The sequence below is a fragment of the Eptatretus burgeri genome, chromosome 10 (genome assembly GCF_056783735.1).
Source record: "Eptatretus burgeri isolate ZD-2024b chromosome 10, Ebu_testis_v1, whole genome shotgun sequence".
Lineage (NCBI taxonomy): Eukaryota > Metazoa > Chordata > Myxini > Myxiniformes > Myxinidae > Eptatretus > Eptatretus burgeri.
This window is the reverse complement of record NC_140970.1, coordinates 80662384-80685188: the sequence shown is the minus strand read 5'-3', so window position 1 is coordinate 80685188 and position 22805 is coordinate 80662384. Positions and strand designations below refer to the sequence as shown.

The window sequence follows — 22805 nt, the reverse complement described above, 5'->3', positions numbered from 1 at the left end:
GGTCTGTCGGTCTGTCTGTCTGTGCAGGTCGGTCGGTCTGTCGGTCTGTCTGTCTGTGCAGGTCGGTCGGTCTGTCGGTCTGTCTGTCTGTGCAGGTCGGTCGGTCTGTCTGTCTGTCTGTCTGTGCAGGTCGGTCGGTCTGTCTGTCTGTCTGTCTGTGCAGGTCGGTCGGTCTGTCTGTCTGTCTGTCTGTGCAGGTCGGTCGGTCTGTCTGTCTGTCTGTCTGTGCAGGTCGGTCGGTCTGTCTGTCTGTCTGTCTGTCTGTGCAGGTCGGTCGGTCTGTCTGTCTGTCTGTCTGTCTGTGCAGGTCGGTCGGTCTGTCTGTCTGTCTGTCTGTCTGTGCAGGTCGGTCGGTCTGTCTGTCTGTCTGTCTGTCTGTGCAGGTCGGTCGGTCTGTCTGTCTGTCTGTCTGTGCAGGTCGGTCGGTCTGTCTGTCTGTCTGTCTGTCTGTGCAGGTCGGTCGGTCTGTCTGTCTGTCTGTCTGTGCAGGTCGGTCGGTCTGTCTGTCTGTCTGTCTGTGCAGGTCGGTCGGTCTGTCTGTCTGTCTGTCTGTGCAGGTCGGTCGGTCTGTCTGTCTGTCTGTCTGTCTGTGCAGGTCGGTCGGTCTGTCTGTCTGTCTGTCTGTCTGTGCAGGTCGGTCGGTCTGTCTGTCTGTCTGTCTGTCTGTGCAGGTCGGTCGGTCTGTCTGTCTGTCTGTCTGTCTGTGCAGGTCGGTCGGTCTGTCTGTCTGTCTGTCTGTCTGTGCAGGTCGGTCGGTCTGTCTGTCTGTCTGTCTGTCTGTGCAGGTCGGTCGGTCTGTCTGTCTGTCTGTCTGTCTGTGCAGGTCGGTCGGTCTGTCTGTCTGTCTGTCTGTCTGTGCAGGTCGGTCGGTCTGTCTGTCTGTCTGTCTGTCTGTGCAGGTCGGTCGGTCTGTCTGTCTGTCTGTCTGTCTGTGCAGGTCGGTCGGTCTGTCTGTCTGTCTGTCTGTCTGTGCAGGTCGGTCGGTCTGTCTGTCTGTCTGTCTGTCTGTGCAGGTCGGTCGGTCTGTCTGTCTGTCTGTCTGTCTGTGCAGGTCGGTCGGTCTGTCTGTCTGTCTGTCTGTCTGTGCAGGTCGGTCGGTCTGTCTGTCTGTCTGTCTGTCTGTCTGTGCAGGTCGGTCGGTCTGTCTGTCTGTCTGTCTGTCTGTGCAGGTCGGTCGGTCTGTCTGTCTGTCTGTCTGTCTGTGCAGGTCGGTCGGTCTGTCTGTCTGTCTGTCTGTCTGTCTGTGCAGGTCGGTCGGTCTGTCTGTCTGTCTGTCTGTCTGTCTGTGCAGGTCGGTCGGTCTGTCTGTCTGTCTGTCTGTCTGTCTGTGCAGGTCGGTCGGTCTGTCTGTCTGTCTGTCTGTCTGTCTGTGCAGGTCGGTCGGTCTGTCTGTCTGTCTGTCTGTCTGTCTGTGCAGGTCGGTCGGTCTGTCTGTCTGTCTGTCTGTCTGTCTGTGCAGGTCGGTCGGTCTGTCTGTCTGTCTGTCTGTCTGTCTGTGCAGGTCGGTCGGTCTGTCTGTCTGTCTGTCTGTCTGTCTGTGCAGGTCGGTCGGTCTGTCTGTCTGTCTGTCTGTCTGTCTGTGCAGGTCGGTCGGTCTGTCTGTCTGTCTGTCTGTCTGTGCAGGTCGGTCTGTCTGTCTGTCTGTCTGTCTGTGCAGGTCGGTCTGTCTGTCTGTCTGTCTGTCTGTCTGTCTGTGCAGGTCGGTCTGTCTGTCTGTCTGTCTGTCTGTCTGTGCAGGTCGGTCTGTCTGTCTGTCTGTCTGTCTGTCTGTGCAGGTCGGTCGGTCTGTCTGTCTGTCTGTCTGTCTGTGCAGGTCGGTCGGTCTGTCTGTCTGTCTGTCTGTCTGTCTGTGCAGGTCGGTCGGTCTGTCTGTCTGTCTGTCTGTCTGTCTGTGCAGGTCGGTCGGTCTGTCTGTCTGTCTGTCTGTCTGTCTGTGCAGGTCGGTCGGTCTGTCTGTCTGTCTGTCTGTCTGTCTGTGCAGGTCGGTCGGTCTGTCTGTCTGTCTGTCTGTCTGTGCAGGTCGGTCGGTCTGTCTGTCTGTCTGTCTGTCTGTCTGTGCAGGTCGGTCGGTCTGTCTGTCTGTCTGTCTGTCTGTCTGTGCAGGTCGGTCGGTCTGTCTGTCTGTCTGTCTGTCTGTCTGTGCAGGTCGGTCGGTCTGTCTGTCTGTCTGTCTGTCTGTCTGTGCAGGTCGGTCGGTCTGTCTGTCTGTCTGTCTGTCTGTCTGTGCAGGTCGGTCGGTCTGTCTGTCTGTCTGTCTGTCTGTCTGTGCAGGTCGGTCGGTCTGTCTGTCTGTCTGTCTGTCTGTCTGTGCAGGTCGGTCGGTCTGTCTGTCTGTCTGTCTGTCTGTCTGTGCAGGTCGGTCGGTCTGTCTGTCTGTCTGTCTGTCTGTCTGTGCAGGTCGGTCGGTCTGTCTGTCTGTCTGTCTGTCTGTCTGTGCAGGTCGGTCGGTCTGTCTGTCTGTCTGTCTGTCTGTCTGTGCAGGTCGGTCGGTCTGTCTGTCTGTCTGTCTGTCTGTCTGTGCAGGTCGGTCGGTCTGTCTGTCTGTCTGTCTGTCTGTCTGTGCAGGTCGGTCGGTCTGTCTGTCTGTCTGTCTGTCTGTCTGTGCAGGTCGGTCGGTCTGTCTGTCTGTCTGTCTGTCTGTCTGTGCAGGTCGGTCGGTCTGTCTGTCTGTCTGTCTGTCTGTCTGTGCAGGTCGGTCGGTCTGTCTGTCTGTCTGTCTGTCTGTGCAGGTCGGTCGGTCTGTCTGTCTGTCTGTCTGTCTGTGCAGGTCGGTCGGTCTGTCTGTCTGTCTGTCTGTCTGTGCAGGTCGGTCGGTCTGTCTGTCTGTCTGTCTGTCTGTGCAGGTCGGTCGGTCTGTCTGTCTGTCTGTCTGTCTGTGCAGGTCGGTCGGTCTGTCTGTCTGTCTGTCTGTCTGTGCAGGTCGGTCGGTCTGTCTGTCTGTCTGTCTGTCTGTGCAGGTCGGTCGGTCTGTCTGTCTGTCTGTCTGTCTGTGCAGGTCGGTCGGTCTGTCTGTCTGTCTGTCTGTCTGTGCAGGTCGGTCGGTCTGTCTGTCTGTCTGTCTGTCTGTGCAGGTCGGTCGGTCTGTCTGTCTGTCTGTCTGTCTGTGCAGGTCGGTCGGTCTGTCTGTCTGTCTGTCTGTCTGTGCAGGTCGGTCGGTCTGTCTGTCTGTCTGTCTGTCTGTGCAGGTCGGTCGGTCTGTCTGTCTGTCTGTCTGTCTGTGCAGGTCGGTCGGTCTGTCTGTCTGTCTGTCTGTCTGTGCAGGTCGGTCGGTCTGTCTGTCTGTCTGTCTGTCTGTGCAGGTCGGTCGGTCTGTCTGTCTGTCTGTCTGTCTGTGCAGGTCGGTCGGTCTGTCTGTCTGTCTGTCTGTCTGTGCAGGTCGGTCGGTCTGTCTGTCTGTCTGTCTGTCTGTGCAGGTCGGTCGGTCTGTCTGTCTGTCTGTCTGTCTGTGCAGGTCGGTCGGTCTGTCTGTCTGTCTGTCTGTCTGTGCAGGTCGGTCGGTCTGTCTGTCTGTCTGTCTGTCTGTGCAGGTCGGTCGGTCTGTCTGTCTGTCTGTCTGTCTGTGCAGGTCGGTCGGTCTGTCTGTCTGTCTGTCTGTCTGTGCAGGTCGGTCGGTCTGTCTGTCTGTCTGTCTGTCTGTGCAGGTCGGTCGGTCTGTCTGTCTGTCTGTCTGTCTGTCTGTGCAGGTCGGTCGGTCTGTCTGTCTGTCTGTCTGTCTGTCTGTGCAGGTCGGTCGGTCTGTCTGTCTGTCTGTCTGTCTGTCTGTGCAGGTCGGTCGGTCTGTCTGTCTGTCTGTCTGTCTGTGCAGGTCGGTCGGTCTGTCTGTCTGTCTGTCTGTCTGTGCAGGTCGGTCGGTCTGTCTGTCTGTCTGTCTGTCTGTGCAGGTCGGTCGGTCTGTCTGTCTGTCTGTCTGTCTGTGCAGGTCGGTCGGTCTGTCTGTCTGTCTGTCTGTCTGTCTGTGCAGGTCGGTCGGTCTGTCTGTCTGTCTGTCTGTCTGTGCAGGTCGGTCGGTCTGTCTGTCTGTCTGTCTGTCTGTCTGTGCAGGTCGGTCGGTCTGTCTGTCTGTCTGTCTGTCTGTCTGTGCAGGTCGGTCGGTCTGTCTGTCTGTCTGTCTGTCTGTGCAGGTCGGTCGGTCTGTCTGTCTGTCTGTCTGTCTGTGCAGGTCGGTCGGTCTGTCTGTCTGTCTGTCTGTCTGTGCAGGTCGGTCGGTCTGTCTGTCTGTCTGTCTGTCTGTGCAGGTCGGTCGGTCTGTCTGTCTGTCTGTCTGTCTGTGCAGGTCGGTCGGTCTGTCTGTCTGTCTGTCTGTCTGTGCAGGTCGGTCGGTCTGTCTGTCTGTCTGTCTGTCTGTGCAGGTCGGTCGGTCTGTCTGTCTGTCTGTCTGTCTGTGCAGGTCGGTCGGTCTGTCTGTCTGTCTGTCTGTCTGTGCAGGTCGGTCGGTCTGTCTGTCTGTCTGTCTGTCTGTGCAGGTCGGTCGGTCTGTCTGTCTGTCTGTCTGTCTGTGCAGGTCGGTCGGTCTGTCTGTCTGTCTGTCTGTCTGTGCAGGTCGGTCGGTCTGTCTGTCTGTCTGTCTGTCTGTGCAGGTCGGTCGGTCTGTCTGTCTGTCTGTCTGTCTGTGCAGGTCGGTCGGTCTGTCTGTCTGTCTGTCTGTCTGTGCAGGTCGGTCGGTCTGTCTGTCTGTCTGTCTGTCTGTGCAGGTCGGTCGGTCTGTCTGTCTGTCTGTCTGTCTGTGCAGGTCGGTCGGTCTGTCTGTCTGTCTGTCTGTCTGTGCAGGTCGGTCGGTCTGTCTGTCTGTCTGTCTGTCTGTGCAGGTCGGTCGGTCTGTCTGTCTGTCTGTCTGTCTGTCTGTGCAGGTCGGTCGGTCTGTCTGTCTGTCTGTCTGTCTGTCTGTGCAGGTCGGTCGGTCTGTCTGTCTGTCTGTCTGTCTGTCTGTGCAGGTCGGTCGGTCTGTCTGTCTGTCTGTCTGTCTGTCTGTGCAGGTCGGTCGGTCTGTCTGTCTGTCTGTCTGTCTGTCTGTGCAGGTCGGTCGGTCTGTCTGTCTGTCTGTCTGTCTGTCTGTGCAGGTCGGTCGGTCTGTCTGTCTGTCTGTCTGTCTGTCTGTGCAGGTCGGTCGGTCTGTCTGTCTGTCTGTCTGTCTGTCTGTGCAGGTCGGTCGGTCTGTCTGTCTGTCTGTCTGTCTGTCTGTGCAGGTCGGTCGGTCTGTCTGTCTGTCTGTCTGTCTGTCTGTGCAGGTCGGTCGGTCTGTCTGTCTGTCTGTCTGTCTGTCTGTGCAGGTCGGTCGGTCTGTCTGTCTGTCTGTCTGTCTGTCTGTGCAGGTCGGTCGGTCTGTCTGTCTGTCTGTCTGTCTGTCTGTGCAGGTCGGTCGGTCTGTCTGTCTGTCTGTCTGTCTGTGCAGGTCGGTCGGTCTGTCTGTCTGTCTGTCTGTCTGTCTGTGCAGGTCGGTCGGTCTGTCTGTCTGTCTGTCTGTCTGTGCAGGTCGGTCGGTCTGTCTGTCTGTCTGTCTGTCTGTCTGTGCAGGTCGGTCGGTCTGTCTGTCTGTCTGTCTGTCTGTCTGTGCAGGTCGGTCGGTCTGTCTGTCTGTCTGTCTGTCTGTCTGTGCAGGTCGGTCGGTCTGTCTGTCTGTCTGTCTGTCTGTCTGTGCAGGTCGGTCGGTCTGTCTGTCTGTCTGTCTGTCTGTGCAGGTCGGTCGGTCTGTCTGTCTGTCTGTCTGTCTGTGCAGGTCGGTCGGTCTGTCTGTCTGTCTGTCTGTCTGTGCAGGTCGGTCGGTCTGTCTGTCTGTCTGTCTGTCTGTGCAGGTCGGTCGGTCTGTCTGTCTGTCTGTCTGTCTGTCTGTGCAGGTCGGTCGGTCTGTCTGTCTGTCTGTCTGTCTGTCTGTGCAGGTCGGTCGGTCTGTCTGTCTGTCTGTCTGTCTGTGCAGGTCGGTCGGTCTGTCTGTCTGTCTGTCTGTCTGTGCAGGTCGGTCGGTCTGTCTGTCTGTCTGTCTGTCTGTCTGTGCAGGTCGGTCGGTCTGTCTGTCTGTCTGTCTGTCTGTCTGTGCAGGTCGGTCGGTCTGTCTGTCTGTCTGTCTGTCTGTGCAGGTCGGTCGGTCTGTCTGTCTGTCTGTCTGTCTGTCTGTGCAGGTCGGTCGGTCTGTCTGTCTGTCTGTCTGTCTGTCTGTGCAGGTCGGTCGGTCTGTCTGTCTGTCTGTCTGTCTGTCTGTGCAGGTCGGTCGGTCTGTCTGTCTGTCTGTCTGTCTGTGCAGGTCGGTCGGTCTGTCTGTCTGTCTGTCTGTCTGTGCAGGTCGGTCGGTCTGTCTGTCTGTCTGTCTGTCTGTGCAGGTCGGTCGGTCTGTCTGTCTGTCTGTCTGTCTGTGCAGGTCGGTCGGTCTGTCTGTCTGTCTGTCTGTCTGTGCAGGTCGGTCGGTCTGTCTGTCTGTCTGTCTGTCTGTGCAGGTCGGTCGGTCTGTCTGTCTGTCTGTCTGTCTGTGCAGGTCGGTCGGTCTGTCTGTCTGTCTGTCTGTCTGTGCAGGTCGGTCGGTCTGTCTGTCTGTCTGTCTGTCTGTGCAGGTCGGTCGGTCTGTCTGTCTGTCTGTCTGTCTGTGCAGGTCGGTCGGTCTGTCTGTCTGTCTGTCTGTCTGTGCAGGTCGGTCGGTCTGTCTGTCTGTCTGTCTGTCTGTGCAGGTCGGTCGGTCTGTCTGTCTGTCTGTCTGTCTGTCTGTGCAGGTCGGTCGGTCTGTCTGTCTGTCTGTCTGTCTGTGCAGGTCGGTCTGTCTGTCTGTCTGTCTGTCTGTCTGTGCAGGTCGGTCGGTCTGTCTGTCTGTCTGTCTGTCTGTGCAGGTCGGTCGGTCTGTCTGTCTGTCTGTCTGTCTGTGCAGGTCGGTCGGTCTGTCTGTCTGTCTGTCTGTCTGTGCAGGTCGGTCGGTCTGTCTGTCTGTCTGTCTGTCTGTGCAGGTCGGTCGGTCTGTCTGTCTGTCTGTCTGTCTGTCTGTGCAGGTCGGTCGGTCTGTCTGTCTGTCTGTCTGTCTGTGCAGGTCGGTCGGTCTGTCTGTCTGTCTGTCTGTCTGTGCAGGTCGGTCGGTCTGTCTGTCTGTCTGTCTGTCTGTGCAGGTCGGTCGGTCTGTCTGTCTGTCTGTCTGTCTGTGCAGGTCGGTCGGTCTGTCTGTCTGTCTGTCTGTCTGTGCAGGTCGGTCGGTCTGTCTGTCTGTCTGTCTGTCTGTGCAGGTCGGTCGGTCTGTCTGTCTGTCTGTCTGTCTGTGCAGGACGGTCGGTCTGTCTGTCTGTCTGTCTGTCTGTGCAGGTCGGTCTGTCTGTCTGTCTGTCTGTCTGTGCAGGTCGGTCGGTCTGTCTGTCTGTCTGTCTGTCTGTGCAGGTCGGTCGGTCTGTCTGTTTGTCTGTCTGTCTGTGCAGATCTGTCTGTCTGTCTGTCTGACTGTCTGTCTGTGCCGGTCGTTCGGTCTGTCTGTCTGTCTGTCTGTCTGTGCAGGTCGGTCGGTCTGTCTGTCTGTCTGTCTGTCTGTGCAGGTCGGTCGGTCTGTCTGTCTGTCTGTCTGTCTGTGCAGGTCGGTCGGTCTGTCTGTCTGTCTGTCTGTCTGTGCAGGTCGGTCGGTCTGTCTGTCTGTCTGTCTGTCTGTGCAGGTCGGTCGGTCTGTCTGTCTGTCTGTCTGTCTGTCTGTGCAGGTCGGTCGGTCTGTCTGTCTGTCTGTCTGTCTGTGCAGGTCGGTCGGTCTGTCTGTCTGTCTGTCTGTCTGTGCAGGTCGGTCGGTCTGTCTGTCTGTCTGTCTGTCTGTGCAGGTCGGTCGGTCTGTCTGTCTGTCTGTCTGTCTGTGCAGGTCGGTCGGTCTGTCTGTCTGTCTGTCTGTCTGTGCAGGTCGGTCGGTCTGTCTGTCTGTCTGTCTGTCTGTGCAGGTCGGTCGGTCTGTCTGTCTGTCTGTCTGTCTGTGCAGGTCGGTCGGTCTGTCTGTCTGTCTGTCTGTCTGTGCAGGTCGGTCGGTCTGTCTGTCTGTCTGTCTGTCTGTGCAGGTCGGTCGGTCTGTCTGTCTGTCTGTCTGTCTGTGCAGGTCGGTCGGTCTGTCTGTCTGTCTGTCTGTCTGTGCAGGTCGGTCGGTCTGTCTGTCTGTCTGTCTGTCTGTGCAGGTCGGTCGGTCTGTCTGTCTGTCTGTCTGTCTGTGCAGGTCGGTCGGTCTGTCTGTCTGTCTGTCTGTCTGTGCAGGTCGGTCGGTCTGTCTGTCTGTCTGTCTGTCTGTGCAGGTCGGTCGGTCTGTCTGTCTGTCTGTCTGTCTGTGCAGGTCGGTCGGTCTGTCTGTCTGTCTGTCTGTCTGTGCAGGTCGGTCTGTCTGTCTGTCTGTCTGTCTGTGCAGGTCGGTCGGTCTGTCTGTCTGTCTGTCTGTGCAGGTCGGTCGGTCTGTCTGTCTGTCTGTCTGTCTGTGCAGGTCGGTCGGTCTGTCTGTCTGTCTGTCTGTCTGTGCAGGTCGGTCGGTCTGTCTGTCTGTCTGTCTGTCTGTGCAGGTCGGTCGGTCTGTCTGTCTGTCTGTCTGTCTGTGCAGGTCGGTCGGTCTGTCTGTCTGTCTGTCTGTGCAGGTCGGTCGGTCTGTCTGTCTGTCTGTCTGTCTGTGCAGGTCGGTCGGTCTGTCTGTCTGTCTGTCTGTCTGTGCAGGTCGGTCGGTCTGTCTGTCTGTCTGTCTGTGCAGGTCGGTCGGTCTGTCTGTCTGTCTGTCTGTCTGTCTGTGCAGGTCGGTCGGTCTGTCTGTCTGTCTGTCTGTGCAGGTCGGTCGGTCTGTCTGTCTGTCTGTCTGTCTGTGCAGGTCGGTCTGTCTGTCTGTCTGTCTGTCTGTGCAGGTCGGTCGGTCTGTCTGTCTGTCTGTCTGTCTGTGCAGGTCGGTCGGTCTGTCTGTCTGTCTGTCTGTCTGTGCAGGTCGGTCGGTCTGTCTGTCTGTCTGTCTGTCTGTCTGTGCAGGTCGGTCGGTCTGTCTGTCTGTCTGTCTGTCTGTGCAGGTCGGTCGGTCTGTCTGTCTGTCTGTCTGTCTGTGCAGGTCGGTCGGTCTGTCTGTCTGTCTGTCTGTCTGTGCAGGTCGGTCGGTCTGTCTGTCTGTCTGTCTGTCTGTGCAGGTCGGTCGGTCTGTCTGTCTGTCTGTCTGTCTGTCTGTGCAGGTCGGTCGGTCTGTCTGTCTGTCTGTCTGTGCAGGTCGGTCGGTCTGTCTGTCTGTCTGTCTGTCTGTGCAGGTCGGTCGGTCTGTCTGTCTGTCTGTCTGTCTGTGCAGGTCGGTCGGTCTGTCTGTCTGTCTGTCTGTCTGTGCAGGTCGGTCGGTCTGTCTGTCTGTCTGTCTGTCTGTGCAGGTCGGTCGGTCTGTCTGTCTGTCTGTCTGTCTGTGCAGGTCGGTCGGTCTGTCTGTCTGTCTGTCTGTCTGTGCAGGTCGGTCGGTCTGTCTGTCTGTCTGTCTGTCTGTGCAGGTCGGTCGGTCTGTCTGTCTGTCTGTCTGTCTGTGCAGGTCGGTCGGTCTGTCTGTCTGTCTGTCTGTCTGTGCAGGTCGGTCGGTCTGTCTGTCTGTCTGTCTGTCTGTGCAGGTCGGTCGGTCTGTCTGTCTGTCTGTCTGTCTGTGCAGGTCGGTCGGTCTGTCTGTCTGTCTGTCTGTCTGTGCAGGTCGGTCGGTCTGTCTGTCTGTCTGTCTGTCTGTGCAGGTCGGTCTGTCTGTCTGTCTGTCTGTCTGTGCAGGTCGGTCGGTCTGTCTGTCTGTCTGTCTGTCTGTGCAGGTCGGTCGGTCTGTCTGTCTGTCTGTCTGTCTGTGCAGGTCGGTCGGTCTGTCTGTCTGTCTGTCTGTCTGTGCAGGTCGGTCGGTCTGTCTGTCTGTCTGTCTGTCTGTGCAGGTCGGTCGGTCTGTCTGTCTGTCTGTCTGTCTGTGCAGGTCGGTCGGTCTGTCTGTCTGTCTGTCTGTCTGTGCAGGTCGGTCGGTCTGTCTGTCTGTCTGTCTGTCTGTGCAGGTCGGTCGGTCTGTCTGTCTGTCTGTCTGTCTGTGCAGGTCGGTCGGTCTGTCTGTCTGTCTGTCTGTCTGTGCAGGTCGGTCGGTCTGTCTGTCTGTCTGTCTGTCTGTGCAGGTCGGTCGGTCTGTCTGTCTGTCTGTCTGTCTGTGCAGGTCGGTCGGTCTGTCTGTCTGTCTGTCTGTCTGTGCAGGTCGGTCGGTCTGTCTGTCTGTCTGTCTGTCTGTGCAGGTCGGTCGGTCTGTCTGTCTGTCTGTCTGTCTGTGCAGGTCGGTCGGTCTGTCTGTCTGTCTGTCTGTCTGTGCAGGTCGGTCGGTCTGTCTGTCTGTCTGTCTGTCTGTGCAGGTCGGTCGGTCTGTCTGTCTGTCTGTCTGTCTGTGCAGGTCGGTCGGTCTGTCTGTCTGTCTGTCTGTCTGTGCAGGTCGGTCGGTCTGTCTGTCTGTCTGTCTGTCTGTGCAGGTCGGTCGGTCTGTCTGTCTGTCTGTCTGTCTGTGCAGGTCGGTCGGTCTGTCTGTCTGTCTGTCTGTCTGTGCAGGTCGGTCGGTCTGTCTGTCTGTCTGTCTGTCTGTGCAGGTCGGTCGGTCTGTCTGTCTGTCTGTCTGTCTGTGCAGGTCGGTCGGTCTGTCTGTCTGTCTGTCTGTCTGTGCAGGTCGGTCGGTCTGTCTGTCTGTCTGTCTGTCTGTGCAGGTCGGTCGGTCTGTCTGTCTGTCTGTCTGTCTGTGCAGGTCGGTCGGTCTGTCTGTCTGTCTGTCTGTCTGTGCAGGTCGGTCGGTCTGTCTGTCTGTCTGTCTGTCTGTGCAGGTCGGTCGGTCTGTCTGTCTGTCTGTCTGTCTGTGCAGGTCGGTCGGTCTGTCTGTCTGTCTGTCTGTCTGTGCAGGTCGGTCGGTCTGTCTGTCTGTCTGTCTGTCTGTGCAGGTCGGTCGGTCTGTCTGTCTGTCTGTCTGTCTGTGCAGGTCGGTCGGTCTGTCTGTCTGTCTGTCTGTCTGTGCAGGTCGGTCGGTCTGTCTGTCTGTCTGTCTGTCTGTGCAGGTCGGTCGGTCTGTCTGTCTGTCTGTCTGTCTGTGCAGGTCGGTCGGTCTGTCTGTCTGTCTGTCTGTCTGTGCAGGTCGGTCGGTCTGTCTGTCTGTCTGTCTGTCTGTGCAGGTCGGTCGGTCTGTCTGTCTGTCTGTCTGTCTGTGCAGGTCGGTCGGTCTGTCTGTCTGTCTGTCTGTCTGTGCAGGTCGGTCGGTCTGTCTGTCTGTCTGTCTGTCTGTGCAGGTCGGTCGGTCTGTCTGTCTGTCTGTCTGTCTGTGCAGGTCGGTCGGTCTGTCTGTCTGTCTGTCTGTCTGTGCAGGTCGGTCGGTCTGTCTGTCTGTCTGTCTGTCTGTGCAGGTCGGTCGGTCTGTCTGTCTGTCTGTCTGTCTGTGCAGGTCGGTCGGTCTGTCTGTCTGTCTGTCTGTCTGTGCAGGTCGGTCTGTCTGTCTGTCTGTCTGTCTGTGCAGGTCGGTCGGTCTGTCTGTCTGTCTGTCTGTCTGTGCAGGTCGGTCGGTCTGTCTGTCTGTCTGTCTGTCTGTGCAGGTCGGTCGGTCTGTCTGTCTGTCTGTCTGTCTGTCTGTGCAGGTCGGTCGGTCTGTCTGTCTGTCTGTCTGTCTGTGCAGGTCGGTCGGTCTGTCTGTCTGTCTGTCTGTCTGTGCAGGTCGGTCGGTCTGTCTGTCTGTCTGTCTGTCTGTGCAGGTCGGTCGGTCTGTCTGTCTGTCTGTCTGTCTGTGCAGGTCGGTCGGTCTGTCTGTCTGTCTGTCTGTCTGTGCAGGTCGGTCGGTCTGTCTGTCTGTCTGTCTGTCTGTGCAGGTCGGTCGGTCTGTCTGTCTGTCTGTCTGTCTGTGCAGGTCGGTCGGTCTGTCTGTCTGTCTGTCTGTCTGTGCAGGTCGGTCGGTCTGTCTGTCTGTCTGTCTGTCTGTGCAGGTCGGTCGGTCTGTCTGTCTGTCTGTCTGTCTGTGCAGGTCGGTCGGTCTGTCTGTCTGTCTGTCTGTCTGTGCAGGTCGGTCGGTCTGTCTGTCTGTCTGTCTGTCTGTGCAGGTCGGTCGGTCTGTCTGTCTGTCTGTCTGTCTGTCTGTGCAGGTCGGTCGGTCTGTCTGTCTGTCTGTCTGTCTGTGCAGGTCGGTCGGTCTGTCTGTCTGTCTGTCTGTCTGTGCAGGTCGGTCGGTCTGTCTGTCTGTCTGTCTGTCTGTGCAGGTCGGTCGGTCTGTCTGTCTGTCTGTCTGTCTGTGCAGGTCGGTCGGTCTGTCTGTCTGTCTGTCTGTCTGTGCAGGTCGGTCGGTCTGTCTGTCTGTCTGTCTGTGCAGGTCGGTCGGTCTGTCTGTCTGTCTGTCTGTCTGTGCAGGTCGGTCGGTCTGTCTGTCTGTCTGTCTGTCTGTGCAGGTCGGTCGGTCTGTCTGTCTGTCTGTCTGTCTGTGCAGGTCGGTCGGTCTGTCTGTCTGTCTGTCTGTCTGTGCAGGTCGGTCGGTCTGTCTGTCTGTCTGTCTGTCTGTGGAGGTCGGTCTGTCTGTCTGTCTGTCTGTCTGTGCAGGTCGGTCGGTCTGTCTGTCTGTCTGTCTGTCTGTGCAGGTCGGTCGGTCTGTCTGTCTGTCTGTCTGTCTGTGCAGGTCGGTCGGTCTGTCTGTCTGTCTGTCTGTCTGTGCAGGTCGGTCGGTCTGTCTGTCTGTCTGTCTGTCTGTGCAGGTCGGTCGGTCTGTCTGTCTGTCTGTCTGTGCAGGTCGGTCGGTCTGTCTGTCTGTCTGTCTGTCTGTGCAGGTCGGTCGGTCTGTCTGTCTGTCTGTCTGTCTGTGCAGGTCGGTCGGTCTGTCTGTCTGTCTGTCTGTCTGTGCAGGTCGGTCGGTCTGTCTGTCTGTCTGTCTGTCTGTGCAGGTCGGTCGGTCTGTCTGTCTGTCTGTCTGTCTGTGCAGGTCGGTCGGTCTGTCTGTCTGTCTGTCTGTCTGTGCAGGTCGGTCGGTCTGTCTGTCTGTCTGTCTGTCTGTGCAGGTCGGTCGGTCTGTCTGTCTGTCTGTCTGTCTGTGCAGGTCGGTCGGTCTGTCTGTCTGTCTGTCTGTGCAGGTCGGTCGGTCTGTCTGTCTGTCTGTCTGTCTGTGCAGGTCGGTCGGTCTGTCTGTCTGTCTGTCTGTGCAGGTCGGTCGGTCTGTCTGTCTGTCTGTCTGTGCAGGTCGGTCGGTCTGTCTGTCTGTCTGTCTGTCTGTGCAGGTCGGTCGGTCTGTCTGTCTGTCTGTCTGTCTGTGCAGGTCGGTCGGTCTGTCTGTCTGTCTGTCTGTCTGTGCAGGTCGGTCGGTCTGTCTGTCTGTCTGTCTGTCTGTCTGTGCAGGTCGGTCGGTCTGTCTGTCTGTCTGTCTGTCTGTGCAGGTCGGTCGGTCTGTCTGTCTGTCTGTCTGTGCAGGTCGGTCGGTCTGTCTGTCTGTCTGTCTGTGCAGGTCGGTCGGTCTGTCTGTCTGTCTGTCTGTCTGTGCAGGTCGGTCGGTCTGTCTGTCTGTTTGTGGAGGTCGGTCTGTCTGTCTGTCTGTTTGTGGAGGTCGGTCTGTCTGTCTGTCTGTCTGTCTGTGCAGGTCGGTCGGTCTGTCTGTCTGTCTGTCTGTGCAGGTCGGTCGGTCTGTCTGTCTGTCTGTCTGTCTGTCTGTCTGTCTGTCTGTGCAGGTCGGTCGGTCTGTCTGTCTGTCTGTCTGTCTGTGCAGGTCGGTCGGTCTGTCTGTCTGTCTGTCTGTGCAGGTCGGTCTGTCTGTCTGTCTGTCTGTCTGTGCAGGTCGGTCGGTCTGTCTGTCTGTCTGTCTGTCTGTGCAGGTCGGTCGGTCTGTCTGTCTGTCTGTCTGTCTGTGCAGGTCGGTCGGTCTGTCTGTCTGTCTGTCTGTCTGTGCAGGTCGGTCGGTCTGTCTGTCTGTCTGTCTGTCTGTGGAGGTCGGTCTGTCTGTCTGTCTGTCTGTCTGTGCAGGTCGGTCGGCCTGCCTGTCTGTCTGTCTGTGCGGGTCGGTCGGTCTGTCTGTCTGTCTGTCTGTCTGTCTGTCTGTCTGTCTGTGCAGGTCGGTCGGTCTGTCTGTCTGTCTGTCTGTCTGTGCAGGTCGGTCGGTCTGTCTGTCTGTCTGTCTGTCTGTGCAGGTCGGTCTGTCTGTCTGTCTGTCTGTGCAGGTCGGTCGGTCTGTCTGTCTGTCTGTCTGTGCAGGTCGGTCGGTCTGTCTGTCTGTCTGTCTGTGCAGGTCGGTCGGTCTGTCTGTCTGTCTGTCTGTCTGTCTGTCTGTCTGTCTGTGCAGGTCGGTCGGTCTGTCTGTCTGTCTGTCTGTGCAGGTCGGTCGGTCTGTCTGTCTGTCTGTCTGTGCAGGTCGGTCGGTCTGTCTGTCTGTCTGTCTGTCTGTCTGTGCGTCTGTCTGTCTGTCTGTCTGTGCAGGTCGGTCGGTCTGTCTGTCTGTCTGTCTGTGCAGGTCGGTCGGTCTGTCTGTCTGTCTGTCTGTCTGTGCAGGTCGGTCGGTCTGTCTGTCTGTCTGTCTGTCTGTGCAGGTCGGTCTGTCTGTCTGTCTGTCTGTCTGTCTGTGCAGGTCGGTCGGTCTGTCTGTCTGTCTGTCTGTCTGTCTGTGCAGGTCGGTCGGTCTGTCTGTCTGTCTGTCTGTGCAGGTCGGTCGGTCTGTCTGTCTGTCTGTCTGTGCAGGTCGGTCGGTCTGTCTGTCTGTTTGTGGAGGTCGGTCGGTCTGTCTGTCTGTTTGTGGAGGTCGGTCTGTCAGTCTGTCTGTCTGTCTGTGGAGGTCGGTCTGTCTGTCAGTCTGTCTGTCTGTCTGTGGAGGTCCGTCTGTCTGTCTGTCTGTCTGTCTGTGGAGGTCGGTCTGTCTGTCTGTCTGTCTGTCTGTGGAGGTCGGTCTGTCTGTCTGTCTGTGGAGGTCGGTCTGTCTGTCTGTCTGTCTGTCTGTCTGTGGAGGTCTGTCTGTCTGTCTGTCTGTCTGTGGAGGTCGGTCTGTCTGTCTGTCTGTCTGTCTGTGGAGGTCGGTCTGTCTGTCTGTCTGTCTGTGGAGGTCTGTCTGTCTGTCTGTCTGTCTGTCTGTGCAGGTCGGTCTGTCTCTCTGTCTGTCTGTTTGTGGAGGTCGGTCTGTCTGTCTGTCTGTCTGTCTGTTTGTGGAGGTCGGTCTGTCTGTCTGTCTGTCTGTCTGTTTGTGGAGGTCGGTCTGTCTGTCTGTCTGTTTGTGGAGGTCGGTCTGTCTGTCTGTCTGTCTGTCTGTGGAGGTCGGTCTGTCTGTCTGTCTGTCTGTCTGTGGAGGTCGGTCTGTCTGTCTGTCTGTCTGTCTGTCTGTGGAGGTCGGTCTGTCTGTCTGTCTGTCTGTCTGTGGAGGTCGGTCTGTCTGTCTGTCTGTCTGTCTGTGGAGGTCGGTCTGTCTGTCTGTCTGTCTGTTTGTGGAGGTCGGTCTGTCTGTCTGTCTGTCTGTCTGTTTGTGGAGGTCGGTCTGTCTGTCTGTCTGTCTGTTTGTGGAGGTCGGTCTGTCTGTCTGTCTGTCTGTTTGTTTGTGGAGGTCGGTCTGTCTGTCTGTCTGTCTGTCTGTTTGTGGAGGTCGGTCTGTCTGTCTGTCTGTCTGTCTGTTTGTGGAGGTCGGTCTGTCTGTCTGTCTGTCTGTTTGTTTGTGGAGGTCGGTCTGTCTGTCTGTCTGTCTGTTTGTGGAGGTCGGTCTGTCTGTCTGTCTGTCTGTCTGTTTGTGGAGGTCGGTCGGTCTGTCTGTCTGTCTGTCTGTCTGTTTGTGGAGGTCGGTCTGTCTGTCTGTCTGTCTGTCTGTCTGTTTGTGGAGGTCGGTCTGTCTGTCTGTCTGTCTGTCTGTCTGTCTGTTTGTGGAGGTCGGTCTGTCTGTCTGTCTGTCTGTCTGTTTGTGGAGGACGTTCTGTCTGTCTGTCTGTCTGTCTGTTTGTGGAGGTCGGTCTTTTTGTCTGTCTGTCTGTTTGTGGAGGTCGGTCTGTCTGTCTGTCTGTCTGTCGGTGGAGGTCGGTGTGTCTGTCTGTCTGTCTGTCTGTGGAGGTCGGTCTGTCTGTCTGTCTGTCTGTCTGTGGAGGTCGGTCTGTCTGTCTGTCTGTCTGTCTGTCTGTGGAGGTCGGTCTGTCTGTCTGTCTGTCTGTCTGTCTGTGGAGGTCGGTCTGTCTGTCTGTCTGTCTGTTTGTGGAGGTCGGTCTGTCTGTCTGTCTGTCTGTTTGTGGAGGTCGGTCTGTCTGTCTGTCTGTCTGTTTGTCGAGGTCGGTCTGTCTGTCTGTCTGTCTGTTTGTGGAGGTCGGTCTGTCTGTCTGTCTGTCTGTCTGTTTGTGGAGGTCGGTCTGTCTGTCTGTCTGTCTGTCTGTTTGTGGAGGTCGGTCTGTCTGTCTGTCTGTCTGTCTGTTTGTGGAGGTCGGTCTGTCTGTCTGTCTGTTTGTCTGTTTGTGGAGGTCGGTCTGTCTGTCTGTCTGTCTGTTTGTCTGTTTGTGGAGGTCGGTCTGTCTGTCTGTCTGTCTGTCTGTTTGTGGAGGTCGGTCTGTCTGTCTGTCTGTCTGTTTGTGGAGGCCGGTCTGTCTGTCTGTCTGCCTGTTTGTGGAGGTCGGTCTGTCTGTCTGTCTGTCTGTTTGTGGAGGTCGGTCTGTCTGTCTGTCTGTCTGTCTGTGGAGGTCGGTCTGTCTGTCTGTCTGTCTGTCTGTGGAGGTCGGTCTGTCTGTCTGTCTGTCTGTCTGTGGAGGTCGGTCTGTCTGTCTGTCTGTCTGTCTGTGGAGGTCGGTCTGTCTGTCTGTCTGTCTGTTTGTGGAGGTCGGTCTGTCTGTCTGTCTGTCTGTCTGTGGAGGTCGGTCTGTCTGTCTGTCTGTCTGTCTGTGGAGGTCGGTCTGTCTGTCTGTCTGTCTGTGGAGGTCGGTCTGTCTGTCTGTCTGTCTGTCTGTGGAGGTCGGTCTGTCTGTCTGTCTGTCTGTCTGTCTGTCTGTCTGTGGAGGTCGGTCTGTCTGTCTGTGGAGGTCGGTCTGTCTGTCTGTGGAGGTCGGTCTGTCTGTCTGTCTGTCTGTTTGTCTGTTTGTGGAGGTCGGTCTGTCTGTCTGTCTGTTTGTCTGTTTGTGGAGGTCGGTCTGTCTGTCTGTCTGTCTGTGGAGGTCGGTCTGTCTGTCTGTCTGTCTGTGGAGGTCGGTCTGTCTGTCTGTCTGTCTGTCTGTGGAGGTCGGTCTGTCTGTCTGTCTGTCTGTGGAGGTCGGTCTGTCTGTCTGTCTGTCTGTGGAGGTCGGTCTGTCTGTCTGTCTGTCTGTCTGTCTGTGGAGGTCGGTCTGTCTGTCTGTCTGTCTGTCTGTGGAGGTCGGTCTGTCTGTCTGTCTGTCTGTCTGTGGAGGTCGGTCTGTCTGTCTGTGGAGGTCGGTCTGTCTGTCTGTGGAGGTCGGTCTGTCTGTCTGTGGAGGTCGGTCTGTCTGTCTGTGGAGGTCGGTCTGTCTGTCTGTGGAGGTCGGTCTGTCTGTCTGTGGAGGTCGGTCTGTCTGTCTGTTTGTGGAGGTCGGTCTGTCTGTCTGTGGAGGTCGGTCTGTCTGTCTGTGGAGGTCGGTCTGTCTGTCTGTGGAGGTCGGTCTGTCTGTCTGTGGAGGTCGGTCTGTCTGTCTGTTTGTGGAGGTCGGTCTGTCTGTCTGTCTGTCTGTTTGTGGAGGTCGGTCTGTCTGTCTGTCTGTCTGTTTGTGGAGGTCGGTCTGTCTGTCTGTCTGTGTCTGTTTGTGGAGGTCGGTCTGTCTGTCTGTCTGTCTGTTTGTGGAGGTCGGTCTGTCTGTCTGTCTGTCTGTCTGTTTGTGATGGTCGGTCTGTCTGTCTGTCTGTCTGTCTGTTTGTGGAGGTCGGTCTGTCTGTCTGTCTGTCTGTTTGTGGAGGTCGGTCTGTCTGTCTGTCTGTCTGTTTGTGGAGGTCGGTCTGTCTGTCTGTCTGTCTGTTTGTGGAGGTCGGTCTGTCTGTCTGTCTGTCTGTCTGTTTGTGGAGGTCGGTCTGTCTGTCTGTCTGTCTGTTTGTGGAGGTCGGTCTGTCTGTCTGTCTGTCTGTTTGTGGAGGTCGGTCTGTCTGTCTGTCTGTCTGTTTGTGGAGGTCGGTCTGTCTGTCTGTCTGTCTGTCTGTTTGTGGAGGTCGGTCTGTCTGTCTGTCTGTCTGTCTGTGGAGGTCGGTCTGTCTGTCTGTCTGTCTGTCTGTTTGTGGAGGTCGGTCTGTCTGTCTGTCTGTCTGTCTGTTTGTGGAGGTCGGTCTGTCTGTCTGTCTGTCTGTCTGTGGAGGTCGGTCTGTCTGTCTGTCTGTCTGTCTGTGGAGGTCGGTCTGTCTGTCTGTCTGTCTGTGGAGGTCGGTCTGTCTGTCTGTCTGTCTGTGGAGGTCGGTCTGTCTGTCTGTCTGTCTGTGGAGGTCGGTCTGTCTGTCTGTCTGTCTGTGGAGGTCTGTCTGTCTGTCTGTCTGTCTGTCTGTCTGTGGAGGTCGGTCTGTCTGTCTGTCTGTCTGTCTGTCTGTGGAGGTCGGTCTGTCTGTCTGTCTGTCTGTTTGTGGAGGTCGGTCTGTCTGTCTGTCTGTCTGTTTGTGGAGGTCGGTCTGTCTGTCTGTCTGTCTGTCTGTTTGTGGAGGTCGGTCTGTCTGTCTGTCTGTCTGTTTGTGGAGGTCGGTCTGTCTGTCTGTCTGTGGTCGGTCTGTCTGTCTGTCTGTCTGTCTGTTTCTGGAGGTCGGTCTGTCTGTCTGTCTGTCTGTTTGTGGAGGTCGCTCTGTCTGTCTGTCTGTCTGTTTCTGCATGTCGGTCTGTCTGTCTGTCTGTCTGTTTGTGGACGTCGGTCTGTCTGTTTGTCTGTGTGTGTGTGGAGGTCGGTCTGTCTGTCTGTCTGTGCGTCTGTTTGTGGAGGTCGGTCTGTCTGTCAGTCTGTCTGTCTGTCTGTGGAGGTCCGTCTGTCTGTCTGTCTGTCTGTCTGTGGAGGTCGGTCTGTCTGTCTGTCTGTCTGTCTGTCTGTGGAGGTCGGTCTGTCTGTCTGTCTGTGGAGGTCGGTCTGTCTGTCTGTCTGTCTGTCTGTCTGTGGAGGTCGGTCTGTCTGTCTGTCTGTCTGTGGAGGTCGGTCTGTCTGTCTGTCTGTCTGTCTGTCTGTTTGTGGAGGTCGGTCTGTCTGTCTGTCTGTCTGTTTGTGGAGGTCGGTCTGTCTGTCTGTTTGTGGAGGTCGGTCTGTCTGTCTGTCTGTCTGTTTGTGGAGGTCGGTCTGTCTGTCTGTCTGTCTGTTTGTGGAGGTCGGTCTGTCTGTCTGTCTGTCTGTTTGTGGAGGTCGGTCTGTCTGTCTGTCTGTCTGTTTGTGGAGGTCGGTCTGTCTGTCTGTCTGTCTGTTTGTGGAGGTCGGTCTGTCTGTCTGTCTGTCTGTCTGTTTGTGGAGGTCGGTCTGTCTGTCTGTCTGTCTGTTTGTGGAGGTCGGTCTGTCTGTCTGTCTGTCTGTTTGTGGAGGTCGGTCTGTCTGTCTGTCTGTCTGTTTGTGGAGGTCGGTCTGTCTGTCTGTCTGTCTGTTTGTGGAGGTCGGTCTGTCTGTCTGTCTGTCTGTTTGTGGAGGTCGGTCTGTCTGTCTGTCTGTCTGTTTGTGGAGGTCGGTCTGTCTGTCTGTCTGTCTGTCTGTCGCGGTCGGCCTGTCCGTCTGTCTGTCTGTCTGTGGAGGTCGGTCTGTCTGTCTGTCTGTCTGTTTGTGGAGGTCGGTCTGTCTGTCTGTCTGTCTGTCTGTCTGTGGAGGTCGGTCTGTCTGTCTGTCTGTCTGTTTGTGGAGGTCGGTCTGTCTGTCTGTCTGTCTGTCTGTCTGTGGAGGTCGGTCTGTCTGTCTGTCTGTCTGTCTGTCTGTGGAGGTCGGTCTGTCTGTCTGTCTGTCTGTTTGTGGAGGTCGCTCTGTCTGTCTGTCTGTCTGTTTGTGGAGGTCGGTCTGTCTGTCTGTCTGTCTGTTTGTGGAGGTCGGTCTGTCTGTCTGTCTGTCTGTTTGTGGAGGTCGGTCTGTCTGTCTGTCTGTCTGTTTGTGGAGGTCGGTCTGTCTGTCTGTCTGTCTGTTTGTGGAGGTCGGTCTGTCTGTCTGTCTGTCTGTCTGTTTGTGGAGGTCGGTCTGTCTGTCTGTCTGTCTGTCTGTTTGTGGAGGTCGGTCTGTCTGTCTGTCTGTCTGTCTGTGGAGGTCGGTCTGTCTGTCTGTCTGTCTGTGGAGGTCGGTCTGTCTGTCTGTCTGTCTGTCTGTGGAGGTCGGTCTGTCTGTCTGTCTGTCTGTCTGTGGAGGTCGGTCTGTCTGTCTGTCTGTCTGTCTGTGGAGGTCGGTCTGTCTGTCTGTCTGTCTGTTTGTGGAGGTCGGTCTGTCTGTCTGTCTGTCTGTTTGTGGAGGTCGGTCTGTCTGTCTGTCTGTCTGTTTGTGGAGGTCGGTCTGTCTGTCTGTCTGTCTGTCTGTTTGTGGAGGTCGGTCTGTCTGTCTGTCTGTCTGTCTGTTTGTGGAGGTCGGTCTGTCTGTCTGTCTGTCTGTTTGTGGAGGTCGGTCTGTCTGTCTGTCTGTCTGTTTGTGGAGGTCGGTCTGTCTGTCTGTCTGTCTGTTTGTGGAGGTCGGTCTGTCTGTCTGTCTGTCTGTTTGTGGAGGTCGGTCTGTCTGTCTGTCTGTCTGTTTGTGGAGGTCGGTCTGTCTGTCTGTCTGTCTGTTTGTGGAGGTCGGTCTGTCTGTCTGTCTGTCTGTTTGTGGAGGTCGGTCTGTCTGTCTGTCTGTCTGTTTGTGGAGGTCGGTCTGTCTGTCTGTCTGTCTGTTTGTGGAGGTCGGTCTGTCTGTCTGTCTGTCTGTTTGTGGAGGTCGGTCTGTCTGTCTGTCTGTCTGTTTGTGGAGGTCGGTCTGTCTGTCTGTCTGTCTGTTTGTGGAGGTCGGTCTGTCTGTCTGTCTGTCTGTTTGTGGAGGTCGGTCTGTCTGTCTGTCTGTCTGTTTGTGGAGGTCGGTCTGTCTGTCTGTCTGTCTGTTTGTGGAGGTCGGTCTGTCTGTCTGTCTGTCTGTTTGTGGAGGTCGGTCTGTCTGTCTGTCTGTCTGTTTGTGGAGGTCGGTCTGTCTGTCTGTCTGTCTGTTTGTGGAGGTCGGTCTGTCTGTCTGTCTGTCTGTTTGTGGAGGTCGGTCTGTCTGTCTGTCTGTCTGTTTGTGGAGGTCGGTCTGTCTGTCTGTCTGTCTGTTTGTGGAGGTCGGTCTGTCTGTCTGTCTGTCTGTTTGTGGAGGTCGGTCTGTCTGTCTGTCTGTGGAGGTCGGTCTGTCTGTCTGTCTGTCTGTTTGTGGAGGTCGGTCTGTCTGTCTGTCTGTCTGTTTGTGGAGGTCGGTCTGTCTGTCTGTCTGTCTGTTTGTGGAGGTCGGTCTGTCTGTCTGTCTGTCTGTTTGTGGAGGTCGGTCTGTCTGTCTGTCTGTCTGTTTGTGGAGGTCGGTCTGTCTGTCTGTCTGTCTGTTTGTGGAGGTCGGTCTGTCTGTCTGTCTGTCTGTCTGTGGAGGTCGGTCTGTCTGTCTGTCTGTTTGTGGAGGTCGGTCTGTCTGTCTGTCTGTCTGTTTGTGGAGGTCGGTCTGTCTGTCTGTCTGTCTGTTTGTGGAGGTCGGTCTGTCTGTCTGTCTGTCTGTTTGTGGAGGTCGGTCTGTCTGTCTGTCTGTCTGTCTGTGGAGGTCGGTCTGTCTGTCTGTCTGTTTGTGGAGGTCGGTCTGTCTGTCTGTCTGTCTGTTTGTGGAGGTCGGTCTGTCTGTCTGTCTGTCTGTTTGTGGAGGTCGGTCTGTCTGTCTGTCTGTCTGTTTGTGGAGGTCGGTCTGTCTGTCTGTCTGTCTGTCTGTTTGTGGAGGTCGGTCTGTCTGTCTGTCTGTCTGTTTGTGGAGGTCGGTCTGTCTGTCTGTCTGTCTGTTTGTGGAGGTCGGTCTGTCTGTCTGTCTGTCTGTTTGTGGAGGTCGGTCTGTCTGTCTGTCTGTCTGTTTGTGGAGGTCGGTCTGTCTGTCTGTCTGTCTGTTTGTGGAGGTCGGTCTGTCTGTCTGTCTGTCTGTTTGTGGAGGTCGGTCTGTCTGTCTGTCTGTCTGTTTGTGGAGGTCGGTCTGTCTGTCTGTCTGTCTGTTTGTGGAGGTCGGTCTGTCTGTCTGTCTGTCTGTTTGTGGAGGTCGGTCTGTCTGTCTGTCTGTCTGTTTGTGGAGGTCGGTCTGTCTGTCTGTCTGTCTGTTTGTGGAGGTCGGTCTGTCTGTCTGTTTGTGGAGGTCGGTCTGTCTGTCTGTTTGTGGAGGTCGGTCTGTCTGTCTGTTTGTTTGTGGAGGTCGGTCTGTCTGTCTGTCTTGTTTGTGGAGGTCGGTCTGTCTGTCTGTTTGTTTGTGGAGGTCGGTCTGTCTGTCTGTTTGTTTGTGGAGGTCGGTCTGTCTGTCTGTTTGTTTGTGGAGGTCGGTCTGTCTGTCTGTTTGTTTGTGGAGGTCGGTCTGTCTGTCTGTTTGTTTGTGGAGGTCGGTCTGTCTGTCTGTTTGTTTGTGGAGGTCGGTCTGTCTGTCTGTCTCTCTGTCTGTTTGTGGAGGTCGGTCTGTCTGTCTGTCTGTCTGTCTGTTTGTGGAGGTCGGTCTGTCTGTCTGTCTGTCTGTTTGTGGAGGTCGGTCTGTCGGTCTGTCTGTCTGTCTGTCTGTGGAGGTCGGTCTGTCGGTCTGTCTGTCTGTCTGTTTGTGGAGGTCGGTCTGTCTGTCTGTCTGTTTGTGGAGGTCGGTCTGTCTGTGTCTGTCCGTTTGTGGAGGTCGGTCTGTCTGTGTCTGTCCGTTTGTGGAGGTCTGTCTGTCTGTGTCTGTCCGTTTGTGGAGGTCGGTCTGTCTGTCTGTCTGTCCGTTTGTGGAGGTCGGTCTGTCTGTCTGTCTGTCTGTTTGTGGAGGTCGGTCTGTCTGTCTGTCTGTCTGTTTGTGGAGGTCGGTCTGTCT

The 22805-nt window shown here is 56.3% G+C and overlaps 1 protein-coding gene across 5 annotated transcripts in view; it reads right to left on the bottom strand.

Annotated features, from left to right (window-relative positions):
* DAG1 (dystroglycan 1) overlaps positions 1–22805 on the bottom strand; it is a 58020-nt gene that overhangs the window by 5997 nt on the left and 29218 nt on the right. The gene's annotated exons all lie outside the window — the stretch shown is intronic.